The sequence below is a fragment of the Tympanuchus pallidicinctus genome, unplaced genomic scaffold (assembly GCF_026119805.1).
Source record: "Tympanuchus pallidicinctus isolate F22 unplaced genomic scaffold, pur_lepc_1.0 scaffold2, whole genome shotgun sequence".
Lineage (NCBI taxonomy): Eukaryota > Metazoa > Chordata > Aves > Galliformes > Phasianidae > Tympanuchus > Tympanuchus pallidicinctus.
The window spans coordinates 52,128,546-52,144,034 of record NW_026294721.1 but is presented as its reverse complement, the minus strand read 5'-3'; the positions used below and the strand labels follow the sequence as shown (position 1 = coordinate 52,144,034).

At 40.9% G+C, this 15,489-nt stretch overlaps 1 protein-coding gene across 1 annotated transcript in view; it reads left to right on the top strand.

Annotated features, from left to right (window-relative positions):
- The window catches only part of ETNPPL (ethanolamine-phosphate phospho-lyase), a 339,765-nt gene that overhangs the window by 42,229 nt on the left and 282,047 nt on the right, over positions 1–15,489 (top strand). The gene's annotated exons all lie outside the window — the stretch shown is intronic.

Sequence of the window (15,489 nt, the reverse complement as noted above, 5' to 3'; positions counted from 1 at the left end):
GTGTGCCCACTACCATTAGGGTAAACATTAATAGATTCAGACTCCTTTTCTTGAGCTTCTGATAACAAGTTTCTCTGCAATCACGTTACTAAATTTCATACACAATGCACTTCCAAAATACCCAGCTGCCATTTCTTAAGAGTTTCCTTGCCAGTACATTACTTAGAAAGTATTACTTAAAGTTGTCTTTAAATCACCTGTGTTTAATTACTTCTTGCTCAATTAACAAGTGGTTCCTTGTAACAAGGAGGGGACTCTCACTCTTTGTAGCCAAGTTCACGCAAACAAAAATTCCAATGAAGTCATCTTTGGTTTCTGGCCAGCTGATTCAATGGTTACAGACCAGAAAAACCCAAAAGGATCATCTTTCTCATTTTAGTTGCAAACAACTGAAAGAGTTTTTTTCCAAAATAAACCTGCTGTCTTTAAAGAAAAATTTGAGATACCATGACTGTTCTGTGCTGTCATGCTTTCTCTAAAGGTACATTTTCTGCACAGCCATCATGCTCAAAATGCCTTTGCTGTTACAGTAACTAAAGAGCCTCTGTGTAGTTGCCTGGGAGATTCACCAACATCCACAGTCAATATTCCCTATTTTTAAGAGTTGCTTCTAGGATCGCTGAAATAAACACACTGAAATACCCTTCTGCAAATACCAGCTGTGGTTTAACCCCCCCTGGCACCTACACACTCCATCCCCCACCTTCCTGGAGGGATGGAGGAGAGAACTGCAAAAAACCATTGAAGTAGAACTCATGCTGTAATGCTATTACAGGATGGAAAGTACGGCAACAATAGCAGCAAAGACAGAGTCTTTGGCTGCAGTAAATGAAAACAAGTCCAAATGAAGAAGCCACAGATGCAGAAATGAAGGGAAAGATCTGCTTACCTCTGAGAGGCATCAGGTGATCTCAGAGGCAGGGATCTCTGGCAAGAGATGCCCTCACCTTCACTGCCAATCCTTAAAAGAGGTCTGGGAAGGGGTGGATACTTCTAATCATTCAGGTACATTGCATGCACCTGAGCTCCCCTGGGTTGCCCCCCCCCTTCCCACCAGGTGCTCAATCACTGCTTGAGGCCCTGACTTAACATCTCTGCTACATGTGTGAACAGAGCTAAAACTTTTTACAGAGATAGAGATTAATAGTTATGAATATATAACACATACACACACAAACATATCTGGTAAGTGATGCGCAAATAATTGCACCACCACCTGACTGATGCTCAGCTAGCTCCAGTGAAAGGAAGAGAACAAGATGAACTCTCACCCCCTTCAAAATTCTTTCCATGTGAATTTCCACACTACAGAATACCCTTTGACCACTTTAAGTCAGCTGTCCCTCTTCCATTCCCTCCCAGATCCATGGATTTTTTGCTGACAACGGCTTTGGCTCTGAACAACACTGCCCAGCATCAACTACAAACACTGGTGTGTTATCAACATTGTTTCTCTCAAAGAACCAAAACATGGCCTCATACCAGATGTTCTGAAAAAAACAATTCCTTTCCAGCTGCTACTAAGGCAATATCTTTTGATTACTTGGAATTAAAACCAATTAGGTCTAGAGGTACATAGTTTCTTGCCTATAGTGTTCCTACTGACAAAAATTGTCCCATTAGTATTGGAAAAAGAAAAACACAGGAAAAATTATAATTAAAAAAAAAAAAAAACAGTTAATAGGTCTTGTAATTTATATGTTCAGCAATTCATGGAAAAAACTAACTGGGATAAAATAAGAACAATTTCCATAAAACAAAGACAAGGCTCAAATTTTGAAAATCTCAAAATCACTGAATGGCTTGGGTTTAAAGGGACCTCAAGGATCATCAAGATCCCACTCAAGAGCATGTCCTGAGATTATATTCCAAATAGTAGGCTAGGATTTCATTATCTGTAACATTAAGAGGCCATTTAGAGGATTTACTACTTCAGTCTGGTCCAGTCCTACAGATCAGCCAATCACAAACCATAACTCTCAATTCACAGCCACCCGCTTACCATTCCTGTTTTTTCTCACATCTGTGTTTCAGATAGGATGAGGAAATAAAATAACAAAATCCGTGGAAAACAGGCTGACATTGCAATATTTCTTGCCAAAACTAAATCAAGTATGGAAAAATATGTCACAACTGGACATTGAATTTATGCTTGGGAATTCTATAAATGTAAGGACTACAGAAGTAACTACTTCTGTATTACTACAGAAGTAAAAACAAACTGAGAAAATGAATTAGTGCATACTTACCCAAAGTGATTAACATGCAACTCACCATAGGATTTTTTTTTTCTTTTCTTTAAATAGCCCACAGACTTTCAAAGAAAAGAAGCAGACATTCATTTTCCTCAGTAGAAAAAAAAAAAAAATTCCACCCAACTGTGACCTTTCACTACCTTACCTTTCCATGAAATTTAGGCATAATTATCTAAAGACATGATAAATATCCTATCAAATCCAATCCAAGGAGCTTTCATACGATTTCAAGCTTTGGCACGATTTCTGTGCCAAAAAAACGATGATTGTAACTTACAGTGCTCTGTCCTCCCACAAAGAAAAATATAATAACTGCATAAACTAAATACAGGGGGTTTTTTTGTTTTTTTTTTTTTTTTTACATTGCAGCTTCTTCACAAAGTGAAGCATCATTAAAGTACACGGGAAGCTAAGAGAGCTTTCACATCAGCTGCAAATGCCCAGTGGAAAATAAGAAAACAATGTAAATATAACACGATGGAAAGCATAGCAATGACAACAAAGCAGCAAGGTCCCAAAGCACCACAAGTGAAAATTCCCTCAAACACAACAGCAGCAGACACAGAAATAAAGGAAAGATCCCTAACAGTGAGCTACTCTCCACTGCCAACCCTTAAATGAGGTCTGGGAAGGGGTGGATCCTGGCTCCACCCTTCTGCTCACTCAGGAACATTGCATGCACCTGAGCTCCTCCGGGAAGGCCCTGCCTTCCCACCAGGTGCTCAATCACTGGGTCAAGCTGTGACTTAGGATATCCCCTGCTGTAGTGATTACCACTACAATAATGGTGTTGTTGCTCAGAATGCTTCGCTTCCTACATCCACCATCATTATTTGATCTGCATAACTACACCTAACATTTCAATTAAAAGAAGAGTCATTAAATAAGAAAATGATCTGAATCTATTTTCAAAAGAATAATTTACTACAGTTGGTTAGAAAATATTTCTGAATGTTTATCTTACACGTATGGAAGCGGAAACACGACTTCATCTAAAAATAACACAATTGTACGTAAAAAGAGAAATCTAATGCATGCTCCCATCATTTGAAAATACTCTATTTTTAAACAATATGGCAGAGACAAAATACTGTAGTTAACATGATCTCGTTCTCGGTGTCCTTTGAGGATAAGTGATGCAACTGAAGACTATTCTGGTTTTTTGGGGTTTGTTTGTTTGTTTGTGTCTTTTTTAAATATCAGTTCCCTTTCTCCATATTTCTGTGTAAGAAACAGTTGCAGCAGATTCTTTACTCTCAATTGAATGCTAACTCACAGAAACAGCATCCCTGATTAACGTTCCAGTTAGTGCTTCTGATCGGCTAATGGCTTGCCCAGTAGGAAAAGGCTGGGGGGAGCAAATGCCCATTTTGTTGCTCCTGGGGTGCTGTGGATGGTGCCTGAATGCTGAATAGTGTTCCCCAGCTGCCATCGGGGAACAGTGAGGTGAGGGAGGCACTGCCTGCCTTTGAGGGGAACACAACACGCATGTGGAGCAGCTACTAAATATAGAGCTGGAAGCTGCAAGCATGAATACATTTTCTGCCCTGCTAATGAATTAAAGGATCTGACATGAAGCTGAGGTACAGTTTCCACCCATTTCCATAGTGTAATTGTTTCTCTTCTAGAAACTCTCCTTTTGTAGAAGGAATTGTTGCCATTGTGCAGCTATAAGGTATCCAGGATCCATACTCTACGCCAGTATTTGTGATGGCGATTCCACAATCGCACTGCTAAAGGGCAGCAAAACCAATTTGCAAAAGAAATACAGGCGTGAGCCTCAGTAGGAAGCAAGCAAGCAGCGAGGGAAGGTTTGTTACAGAACTTAGGACACCGGGCAGCCGTGTCAGCTCTGGCAATAGCTGCATTCTGGTTTAACAGAGGCTTGCAACACAAGGAATGGCCATTCCTCGTCACACTGAGATATGTCTGGCTACATCAAGGACAGTTATGAGCACGGGGGACACTCACTATATGCACAACACGCACTGGGTGAGAGCTTAGCTCCTTCTCTTCTCTCTCCTATGGAGATAGGACAGCGTTAGGGAACTGTGACAAAGAGGATGGTTACAAAAGAGCGTACAGAGGCCGCTATCAGCACATTCACCTACGCAGAGAAATGAGAAGGTAAGAAGGGGGAAAGGAATTTCAACTACCCTCTCTCTAATTAACGCAGTAAATACAAACAAAATGTGTCAGTGTCAGTGACATAGGCAGCAGCTGCAGCTGAGAGCAGCCCCATTTTCTCTGTCACCCGGCAGCAGCGGCTCTCGCTCCCTCAGAGGAAAGCTCTGTTTGCAGCACACAAGGCAACCTACGCTGCCAGGCTTCGAAGCAGGAAGCCAGGGAAAGGCTGGTGAGGAGCCCCGGCCTCACCCCATCGCCAGAAGCCACAGAGTATAGAAAGCAGGGTGCCACGTTACCATCCCAGCCATCTGGGTGCTCTGGTTCTGCCCAGTTTTTCTTGCCGCTTCCTTGCACATACACCAAAACATGCTACAAAAACCCCATTCAGAACATCAAAGGAAGGGCACATGATTATTTTCTTAAAGAAAATTCTTTATGAGACTGCTCCAAAAATACAGTTCTCATTTTTGCAGTACACGAAGCAAAAGGAACAAGCTCTCCCCATGCACACGTGAGCACTGAGCCGGCTCACACCTGCAGGCAAAGCTGCTCCCACACCCCTGCTCCTCACCTCGACGCTCTCAGCGCAAAGCAGTGTGTGCTGAGCGAGGAGGAGGCTTCCATCACGCATCCCAGCGTGTAAAGAGACGCTTCAGGAACAGCATTTTCAAAGCAGTTGTTGCTCCTGCAGCTCTGAAGGCCAATGTATCCTGGGCTCCATCAGAAGAGGGCTGGCCAGCAGGGACAGGACGGTGATTGTCCCTCTCTACTCTGCCCTAGTGAGGCCCCGTCTGAAGTACTGCGTCCAGGTCCAGGGTCCCCAGTACAAGAAAGACAGGGAGCTGTTGGAGAGGGTCCAGAGGAGGGCTGCGAAGATGATCAGAGGGCTGGAGCACCTCCCCTACAAAGACAGGCTGAGGGAGCTGGGCTTGTTCAGCTACAGGGTGACCTCACTGCTGCCCTCCAGTATGCAAAGGGAGCCTACAAACAGGAAGGGAGTAAATTCTTTACAAGGGTAGATGTATGAGAACTACCGAGTCACGGCTTGAACCTCTGATCGCCTAAGACAAGCAATGAGTCAGCCAAGAGAGCACAGGTGAAGGCAATTCAGCTGTGTGACCAGAAGGGGTGGAGCCTGGCTGTACCTCTCCTAGACCCCATTTAAGGGCTGACTGCCAGCAGGGAAGGATGTTTTTTTTTGGAGATCTCTCTTTTGTGGAGATTTCTATCATGAGCCTAGGATATGGGTGAGCATTTTTTTTATGCTGTCTCTTTTCACCACAATAATCTTTCTAACTATAAACCTGTAAAATACTATTCTGACTATGACACTCTTTACAACTGTGCATTTGTTAACTGTACAGTAAATAACGGCAAGACAAGAGGAAATGGTTTTCAGTTGAAAGAAAGAAGACTTAGGCTGGATGTTAGGAGGAAGTTCTTTACTATGAGAGTGTTGAGATGCTGGAACAGGTTGCCCAGAGAGATTGTTGGTGCCCTGTCCCTGCTGGTGTTCAAGCCCAGATTGGATTGGGTCCTGGGCAGTGTGGTCTAGTATTACATGTGGAATTTAGTAGCCCTGTAGGGGAATTAGAGCTTGATGATCCTTGAAGTATTTTCCAACCTGGGCTGTTCTGTGAGAGGTCCTCCCTCAATCTGCCATAGTAGTTAAGAATTAAATTTGGTAGATGTTTTTCTGAGTGATAAGAAAACACATCGAGTACAGTGTCAGTAACCTCCTAAAATGTATCTGAGAAAGACCTTTCTGGCAGGGACCAGGAAGCTTCAGTTTCACCATGTAGGCAAGTCTACCTGAAAGTTCAGGTTGGAGGGCAAAGTATCCTCTAGAGAAAGTGTTCTCCTGTCAGCCTGCTCTTCCCTCCCTTCCTATCGCACAGTGAGCTCTTCCAGCCTAGCAATGCCACCAGTGTGTTTCTACAGACAATACAACAAAATCCAATGCAGGTTCACTCCTCCAAGCAGTACCACTGCACAAACAAATACCATACATTTGAAGTAATAGAAGTACATTCTATAACTAACAAGATAATACAAGCCTGAAATGAGAATCCAGGGCAACCAGTGTCAGAGGTTACCTGAAGGGCAGTTAACACTGGAGCTTCTTTACAGCTCCTCCCCACTTCTGCTAAAGCAGGTGTGTTATGTGAGCCTGCAGCGTGCTCCTTAGGACCAAAACGCTAGAGTACATTCACATCATAAACACACCAGTAACTCAGCTAGAAAGAAAGCTTTGAAGCTTGAATCTGTCTGTATTCTAAATTAATCCTTCATGAACAACAGGTTTTTCTAAGTCTGTGGGGCATTTCTTCTTTAGGGATCTTTTTTCTCAACCTAGGAAATCAAAGCATCATCGACAGTAGCTGAACACCCTGCCTCCCCCTGCAGTTAAGTACTGAGTCACTGAATCTTTGTAATTTTTCCTTGTCATCATTTCTGATGGGACAGGAATCCCGGGCAGTTGTCTCGCTGCCCAGAAAGGACAAGCATGCACAGTCCACTGCACTGCAGCTACTGTAACTTTATTGTCATGTGAACATTTGCCTTTCTCTGTGCAGAATTTTTCTCCATGTGTGGTGTCAGCAGAATGTACAATAAGAAAAAAAAATGTGTTGCCTCCCAGAATCTCCACCTCTAGTCTGGGTGTTATCACAGCAATCTGCCTGTGACCAACACCGTACAGTTAGGGAGAAAACTCCCTCTCATACTAAATGACAGAATGTGACTGAGCACAGACTCTGGGAAAGGTCATCTTGGGACATGTGGCAGCCTGAAAAACACGTTGCGTCAGCATGGGAAAGGATTGGCCAGAGCACAGGGTGTGCAGCAGCGTGTTCCTGGGCAGAAAAAAGCACAGGAACATGGAGAAAGTCACCAGCAGAGGGTTTGAATGGAGGCCTGGGAAATGCAAAACAGGCTGCTCTAATGAGGACACTGGCACTTCCCAGTAAGCAGAAAGAAAGGGAGAATGGGGAGGAGAAAAAAAAAAAAGAAAAAAAAAAAAAAAAAAAAAACTGAACATAGAAAACTGTGGAAGACTTTCAAAACTGGCTTTAGAAAGTAATCTGAAACCTCAAGCTGACTGAGATAAGCAGGAGAGTAGATCAGGAATTTAGTGGTAGGGTTTCTCATGAAGAAATTTAATTAACGTGGAATCTGTCATGCACGTAATTGAAGTGCTGAGGAGTTCTTTACACGGGAAAGGTGAAGCTGAGACAAAGGCTTCCTGCCCCAAGGAGCGTAATGAACCATACCTGAGCAAGTCACAGCACACAGCTACCAACTCGGAAACACAAGGAGACTGAGGCACCGTTGGTCAGACCTGAGAATCGGAGCCAGTTTACAGTCCTCCAGTTTCAGAGGTTCTGCAGTATCAGAGACAGTCTTAAAGGAGGGTGTGCTTAATCTTTTATTATTCTGATATTCCATTATTGCTGATATTTCAGCAGATGTTATGGACTAAGAGCAAAGTAATAACGGGAGTGGAAATCTGACAGAGCATGTTTGAAAACTTATTTGGAAAGCTTAGCACAGTGCACTAATTGGAGAGAGTGACGCTTCCAATAACAAGAGATGTAAAGGAGGGAGAAAGAGATGCTAGAAGTGATCCTGCAGTGAAGCACACCATCTCAAGAAACAGAACTTGCCAGAAATCCGGTGTGCAGAAGGGAAAATACTACACTTAAAGTGTCAATTGAATGTTCCTGTATAATTGTTTTTTCCAAACAAACTGCTTTTTGACAAAAGCATTTTCAGAGTCATTTTCTACCCTGCAAATATCAAGAACAAAAAAAAAAATTCGCAAGAACTCCAGCAAATGGATCATCGCTCAATGGAGTGTCCAACGTGATCAGTAGAACACAGAACTGACAATCAGCTCTAAATGTTATTCTTCTCTGCTATTTAGCTGCCACATAGCTTTAAGTCAATCACTTCACTGTTTCAATATCCCGGCTGAAAAAGGGACATAAAAACAGCTATCTGCTGTTTGTGTGACAGACGCTAACGCTGTGAAAGGGCTCTTTTCCACAGGTACTGCAGCACACGCTCTTCCTCTGTTTTCATTTTACCTCCTTTTTACTGCTGAAGAGACACCTAGAACACGTGTCATAAGCTGTCACATAAATTTCTTCTCAAATGAAACAGGAGAACCTCACTATCTTAAAACACAATTGTGTGAAAACCCTATAGATTAAGCATTAGGATTGCAGTGCTTCACAAGGAGCGTACCAACATTTTCTCACACTCTGCTTTAGGGCAGATGCCAGGTTTTAGCATGAACTTCTCCAAAATCTTGTGGTAGTCAACTCACCATGCAACCACATGCACAGAAACCTTGGTGATGCCCACACAGCTTTCTCTGCCTCTGCTAAGTTCTGACTTATAATTTTAACTTACAGAAATGATGGCTGATGGCCACGTGGATTTGTATTTGCCTTCACACTTATTGTATTTTAATCATTTACATAGCCAATTCCTTTTAGCCATTTAATTCCTTGCCCACCAGACATATAGTGGATATGGGATCACTTCATTTTTAACCTATGTAATGCTGTAATTTTGAGTAATTCACTCAACTTTATACTACAGTTTTTTCAGCCTGTGTGCTGAATCTGTATGTATACACATATAGATTAATTAAGAAGTCATTGTGTGACAGGAACTCTAAAGTCTTTGCAAGGATGGTGCCATAAAAGTGCAAGTGTACTGTCTGGTATGCTTTCAAGCCCTGAAGTTTCAATTGTAAAATGAATTTAAGTGAGAGAATCCTAAAGACAAGTTTTGTCACACTTTTATGCTTCAGCAACAAGGAAAAGTGCTTCTAATTCCACTCATCACTCATGTACAAAACAGCACGCACATCCAGTACCGCACTTAAAAACCGGACTTTTCTTCCCACGGTGAATTGCATTGCAGAGAATGCCATCCAGTGGTGAACCGAAGGTTTAGCAGACAAATGAAATCGAAGACGGGGAAAATGCAAAGATCTCAAGACTGCCAAGGATTAAGCTAATAAAGATGATGGAACTACTAATATTTACTTCACTTTAGAAATAATTCACGATGTTTAATACATTTATTTTTCAAACGCCGCTGCACAAAGGAAATATTTTATACTGACCATTCACGTTAACAAAAGCAGCTCTTCTGTTAACATTTAATTTAAAAAATGCAGTTAAAAGCTACTCTTAAACATAACTTTAGTATTCTAAGCCCAGTTTGCCTCCTTGCACTGATCTGTCTCCACTGACTTCAGTGTAACATACCCTGGGTTTAACCAGGTGTTAGATGAGACAAGACAATAATTACGTCACTAAGGCTTTTTAATGCCTTCTAAAACTTTAGAGGTAAACATCTTTTTAATATAGGTAAAATTATTCCTGCTCAGGTTATGAAACCAAACAATGATTTAAATCTAGTTTGTTAATCATTTTGTTAAGTAGCACTGTGTGCCTTGTGTATCTTTAAAAAAAAAAAAGTCTGACAGCACATTCCATTTCTGTTTTTATGAGCTTCCATATTTATTGCCTACTCTACTGTGTGTATGAATCTTGGTATTTGTGACAGACTTTTCTTAGTTTATTCCACTGTATACCGACCATATGTTGTCTATGCTCATAAAACATTTGGTAATTGCATGTGCAGAAAAAAAAAAAAAAAAAAAAGTTATTTGCTAAGAAACCAAAGAACTTTCAGGTTATCCCTGCAGAGGTGTTTTTAAATCCAGCCACAGGATACAACTGCCTCCTTTTCTTAAGAGTTGCGATGAAGCTTTGGCAGGATTCTCAGACGTATCTGGCACTTTCCTTCTACCGATTTAAACAAAAATTATGTACCTGAATTCCACGAGGATCTTGGCTTGACTGCTGTTGATGTCCATTTTGGATACAAGAGTGCCTTTGTTGGCTCCCTATCTTAGTATTTGGGGATGCAGAAGGATTTGTATTGTTTTCAGGATGAGTCATGCAAGCAGCAGCACAACAGATGGTGTGAGGTGTAGAACAATAAAGACAAATATATGAGACAGCTAAGAGAAAACTGGAGTAGTTAAAGGAACGATGGGAGGATGATCGAAGCTGAAAGGATGAGAGAAAGCAGGAGATTGAGCTTTGTCATGGATAGTGGGGGCTAATGAAGTGTGGAGTCACCGCTGGGTGAAGTAGCTCAGACAGTGGCCAGCAGGGAAAACTGAAGGACCTGCAGACAGAGAGGAAGGAATAGAGGTAACAAAGCCAAGAGTAGCACACAGCTGATGGATAGCCAAGTGATGGATTTGAGTGTGATAAAAGAGAAAGTACTAGATGAGGAGGAACGAGAAAATGGAATTGCTGAGAAGACTGATAAATGATATCCTTTAAGGAAAGTAATAACACCGGAGTTAGGAAGAGCAATCAAAACCAGCAGTGGTGTCCCGAAAGTTGGAAGTGTAGAATGACAGCAAAGAAAAGAAAAACAAGAGATGGCAGCTGCTGAAAAACAGTATAAATCCCCAGGGAAAAACAAACAAACAAAAAAAAACCACTAAGGCCAGCAGGAGACAAAACAGTAGTTCTGAGCTGGTGTAATGGCTAATGGTAGCAGAGACAGCATACACTGGAGTAAAACATGGTAGAAGTTAAATTTCACAGATCAATGAAGCAAAGTTCTTTAAAAGTAAAAATCCAGAGAATCCAGAGCAATTTACAAGTTCATTAGTGTTTTCTGCTGCTCCACCTCAGAGCAGACAGATGCACAGAGAAAGCTGCATCACCAAAATACTCTTAGAAATATCAAAGACTCCCTCTGCCCACTGATAGTTCTGTTCCAGTATGACAGCTATTCTGACTGCTGCTTCATTCTAAAGCAGCATAATTTAGGAACAGACAGACATAGAAATCAACTAGGAAATGGAAAGGCCTTCAAAAAATAAGAAATCTATATCTTTTTGTTTTCCTTACATCAACAACTAACCCATTTTCTGCTTTGAAGTAAAAGTTAATGAAAATACCCTCTACTGTCATGTGCAAGTCAGACAACTACTTTTTTTTTTTCCTCCAGATTGAAACGAGACCAATAGGATTCTGTTTTATGAATACACTGCAGGTATGTACCTACAGGACAGATTTAGTCATCATATGGGAACTGCTAAATCACTGATTGATCACCTGAAGCAAACACCAGGTCAGCTGTGGGAGCACAGGTGAAGGCAATTCACCTGTGTGAATGGCAGGGGTGGAGCCTAGCTGCACCTCTCCTAGAGTCCATTTAAGAGCTGACTGCCACCCAAGAAGGCTCTCTTTCTGGAGATCTCCCCTGTGGAGTTTTTCTGCAAGCCGAGGATACAGGTGGGCATTTTCATTTCTTTTCAATTATCTCCTTCCACTGTGATAATTCTTCTAGATTTACAACCCATAAAAAAGCAGCCTAGCCAAGCTACTCTGCTAACTGTATATTTGTTGGTGTACAGTTGCTTACAGAAAGACCTTTCCATTACTAATTTTAAAGATACAGAGTAGCAGTGTTTGGAAGGTCAGAAGTTTCCTTCTCACCTCTGAAGTAATGAAAATAGGCAGCTGGCGGAAGACACTTCAAAAAAATCTTTCACACCAATGCTATATTAGCCTTATCAGCAAATTTTGACAGATGCTCGAAGGGCCTTGCTCTTAAAGCTCCAAACAGTGGAAATATCATCACCGCTATAGACAACTTAGTCAGGTAGTCAACTATTTTATCCCTAGAATACTTTACCAGGAGTAACACCACATTTTGCCAGCTATATTGCTTATTTATCTTTACTATTTCATAGAATTGTTCAGGTTGGAAAAGACCTTGAAGACCATCAAGTCCAACTGCAATCTAACCTATTTTGCACTTGGAACAAAAGTGAGTAAGCCAATTAGTTCCTTTTAGGGCACTATTTGATCTCTCAAGATAACTATGCTACATCCTTATTCTGACTTTCAGCAGTCTCTTAGATGTATGCTAATGTAGTAAGTACTGCCCATTCTATCCAGGTCACTGGGTGTTGGATGAATCTAGCCTAGGGATGGTCCTCAAAAAAAAAAAAAAAAACAAACCAACTCACTCTGATAAAAGGATATGAGCTAATCAGTAAGCCATCTCTAAAAACGGTTTTCGAAGTACTTCTGCATCCAGTTTACAGTTGTTTCAGATAGACCAGATTTCCATAACATGCAAGACAGCTTCAAAAGCTGCAGCTGAAAAAACATCTGCTTTTCTTCTGCTTAAAGGGTCCATACCTCTCCATGGCTTACTCTTGAAAAATTAGAGTTGGCTAATTATCATCTTACCACTTCCTTCCAGTTATTCTACACACAATCCTTACCTCCTAAAGCTTTATCATAGACTGAAGTTGATTCTGGTTTATTATTCCACATCCCTCACACCCTCCATCTGCATTTCCAGACAGATGAGGTACTGGAATGTTGAATATGGAGAATATATTATCTATCATCCAAGAGCTGTCAGAAAGTTAGAAGTTCCCAAATTGTTTCAGTCTGTTTACTAAGGAATACAGAAAGCACGTCCCCTTGAAGTTTTACCCTAGAATATCCCTGTTTGCTGCTGAGCACAGTTACCGCCACCAATAAAGGCATCCACGTTCCCACCTCAGCGCTGAACTTTGCAGTGAAAATTGATACATAAAAGGAAATTCCTAACGCCAGTCTTTTGCATTCTTAAGTCAGCAGATGATACCACATTGATCTGATTTACTTATAGCTAAACACTATTTCTTGCATTCCACAGGTAAAACAGCCTAACAGCTTTGACATTTACAGAACCTATATGGCAGTTATGTGATGTAAATGAAACTTCATCTTGTATCAAAAAGACATTAGTAATTGAATTGATACCATTAAACAGCAGCTTAGCAAGTCACCTAATAATTCAAGAAATCAGAATGCAGCTCCTCACTTCTATATCACCAGTTAAAACATGGTGCAAGTCTGGGCAGGCCTGCCTCCCATTACAGTGCCACAGCTGTTGTTCTAATAAATAAGAAAAGCTTGTGATCTTAGTTCAGTTCTTAGCTGATCTACACCCAACAAAAAGGACACCAGCAGCATTAGTTCTCACCTACTCTCCTACTTCCATCAGTTAACTTTCCCACCAACACCACCCTCTAAGATGCATTAATTGCGTATTTTCCTGCCACTGAAATCCTAATTTCAGTTCTCCAGTAATTAGCACAGCTGAAATGCCTCTGGGTCACTGTAAATTGTTACAAGATTGTGTTCTTCTGAGGTTCTTCCAATCATTTCAATTCATTCATTTTCTGCAATTGTTTCAAACCTCTTTAACCAAGCTCTGGAAGAAAAATGTTCTAAAACAACCACAAATTGAAAAGCAGGAACTAGAAATTCTAATGGTAAGTCAGAGCCAACACTGCAACTCTTTGAAGAAAGCCAGCACTGAAGGCAAAACACAATCATCATTTTCACACAAGTTTCACATTTATTTCACAGCCACTGTGATGTTGCAAGGAAAAAAGTTTCTTTTGTATACAGCATTCCCAAGTGCATCAGGCAAGTGAGATCCGCCATCTTCCCCGTAACCAAATGTACTCCCTTTGTTGTAAATTGCAGCAGCAGCAATTTACGACTGCTTCAATTACTAGTAACTAGAGCTTCTTAATTAATACCTTAAGAGAATACATTTATGCATATAAAGTAGGTAACTAGAACAAGCATCTAGCTTCAAAAGAATGACACAAGATTCCATTAAGTGCAACCAATTCAGAATCAAAATGCTGTGAATTCAAAACATTCCACTTAGGCTAAGAAAGATCTCCATTTTATTTCAGACATCAGTGTGGACCGCTTCATACCAAAAAATAAGCTTACTTTTAAGAAGCATCATACATTTTAATTAAGTTATACATTTTTTGCAAGTTCAAATTCAGACTTATAAAAATGCCATGATTATCTTTACTAGCAAAGTATTCATCAGCATGCCCTCAATATGGTTGAAACATCATACTCCCGATATAAGGACAGGAGGCAGCAGACATAACTACTTAAAACCAGTTCCAGATCACCCAAGAAAGGCAGCAATTGCCATCAGGTAACAAAAAAGGAATTACTTACTCTTTTCTGAGGATCAGCGCTCACCCAACACTCCAAAGGAGGTGATCTCCCAGTAGAGATGCTTTCCTTGTGGCTGCCAGCCCTCAAATGAGGTTAGGGAACTGTGGATGCAGGGGTCACAAGAGTGAATTGCTTCCACCTGTGCTCCCAGGGTTGGTTACACCCCTGCACAGGTGCTCAATCACTGGTTCAGACCAGGACCTAATAGATTCCATACACCTGCCAAAAATTGTTTCAGTGGTACAGGCCTTCCAAACACACTGCTGCTGCATAATTTGCAGAAATCCAGAAATTGTACTGGGGAAAAAAAAAGGAAACCAGAACATAACCAGAACATCTGACTTTTTTTTTTTTTTTTTTTTTACCTAAATCAATTTTTTTTTTGTTTAAATCAGTTAATTTTATTAAAAGTTCATTTATGTGTATGCTAACTCTCAAAAGCTACGAAGGTTGTAAATACCACATCTACACTAATGAGGCATCATTGCTCCAAGATTATACTGAAGCCTAGAGGAGGCACAGATTCAGTATTTTCTCCAGCAAGTCAGAAAATTAGAACCTCTAGACTTCAGTCTGACTCTTCTGTTACTTGGAAATAGGCCAAACAGCTGTTTTTAATCAAGGAAAGATGTGTTCCTGTATGCTGTGCTTTATCACAGTATTTCAACTTTAATTTCTCACACCACACTCAAGTTGCATTCATGCTAGTTGAGAGCACCAAACGCAGATGGGAAGTATCAGTAATTGAAGTTTTCTTTTTGTCTTTTTTTTTTTTTTTAAACTACACTAAAACCCTACTAAAACCCACATGCTGTTACCTGTAAAGAACAGCAGACATTTACATAAAATACCAGGCTTTCTTTTTCTGATAATGACTCCCACAGTGTACAGCAATGCCTTCCTTGCAGTTGATGTGAAAGTGTCTGCAGAAATTTTTCCGCATGTGACCACGAAGCCCCCAGTCCATATCCCAAATAAACCAGTCTTCAACTACACATAGT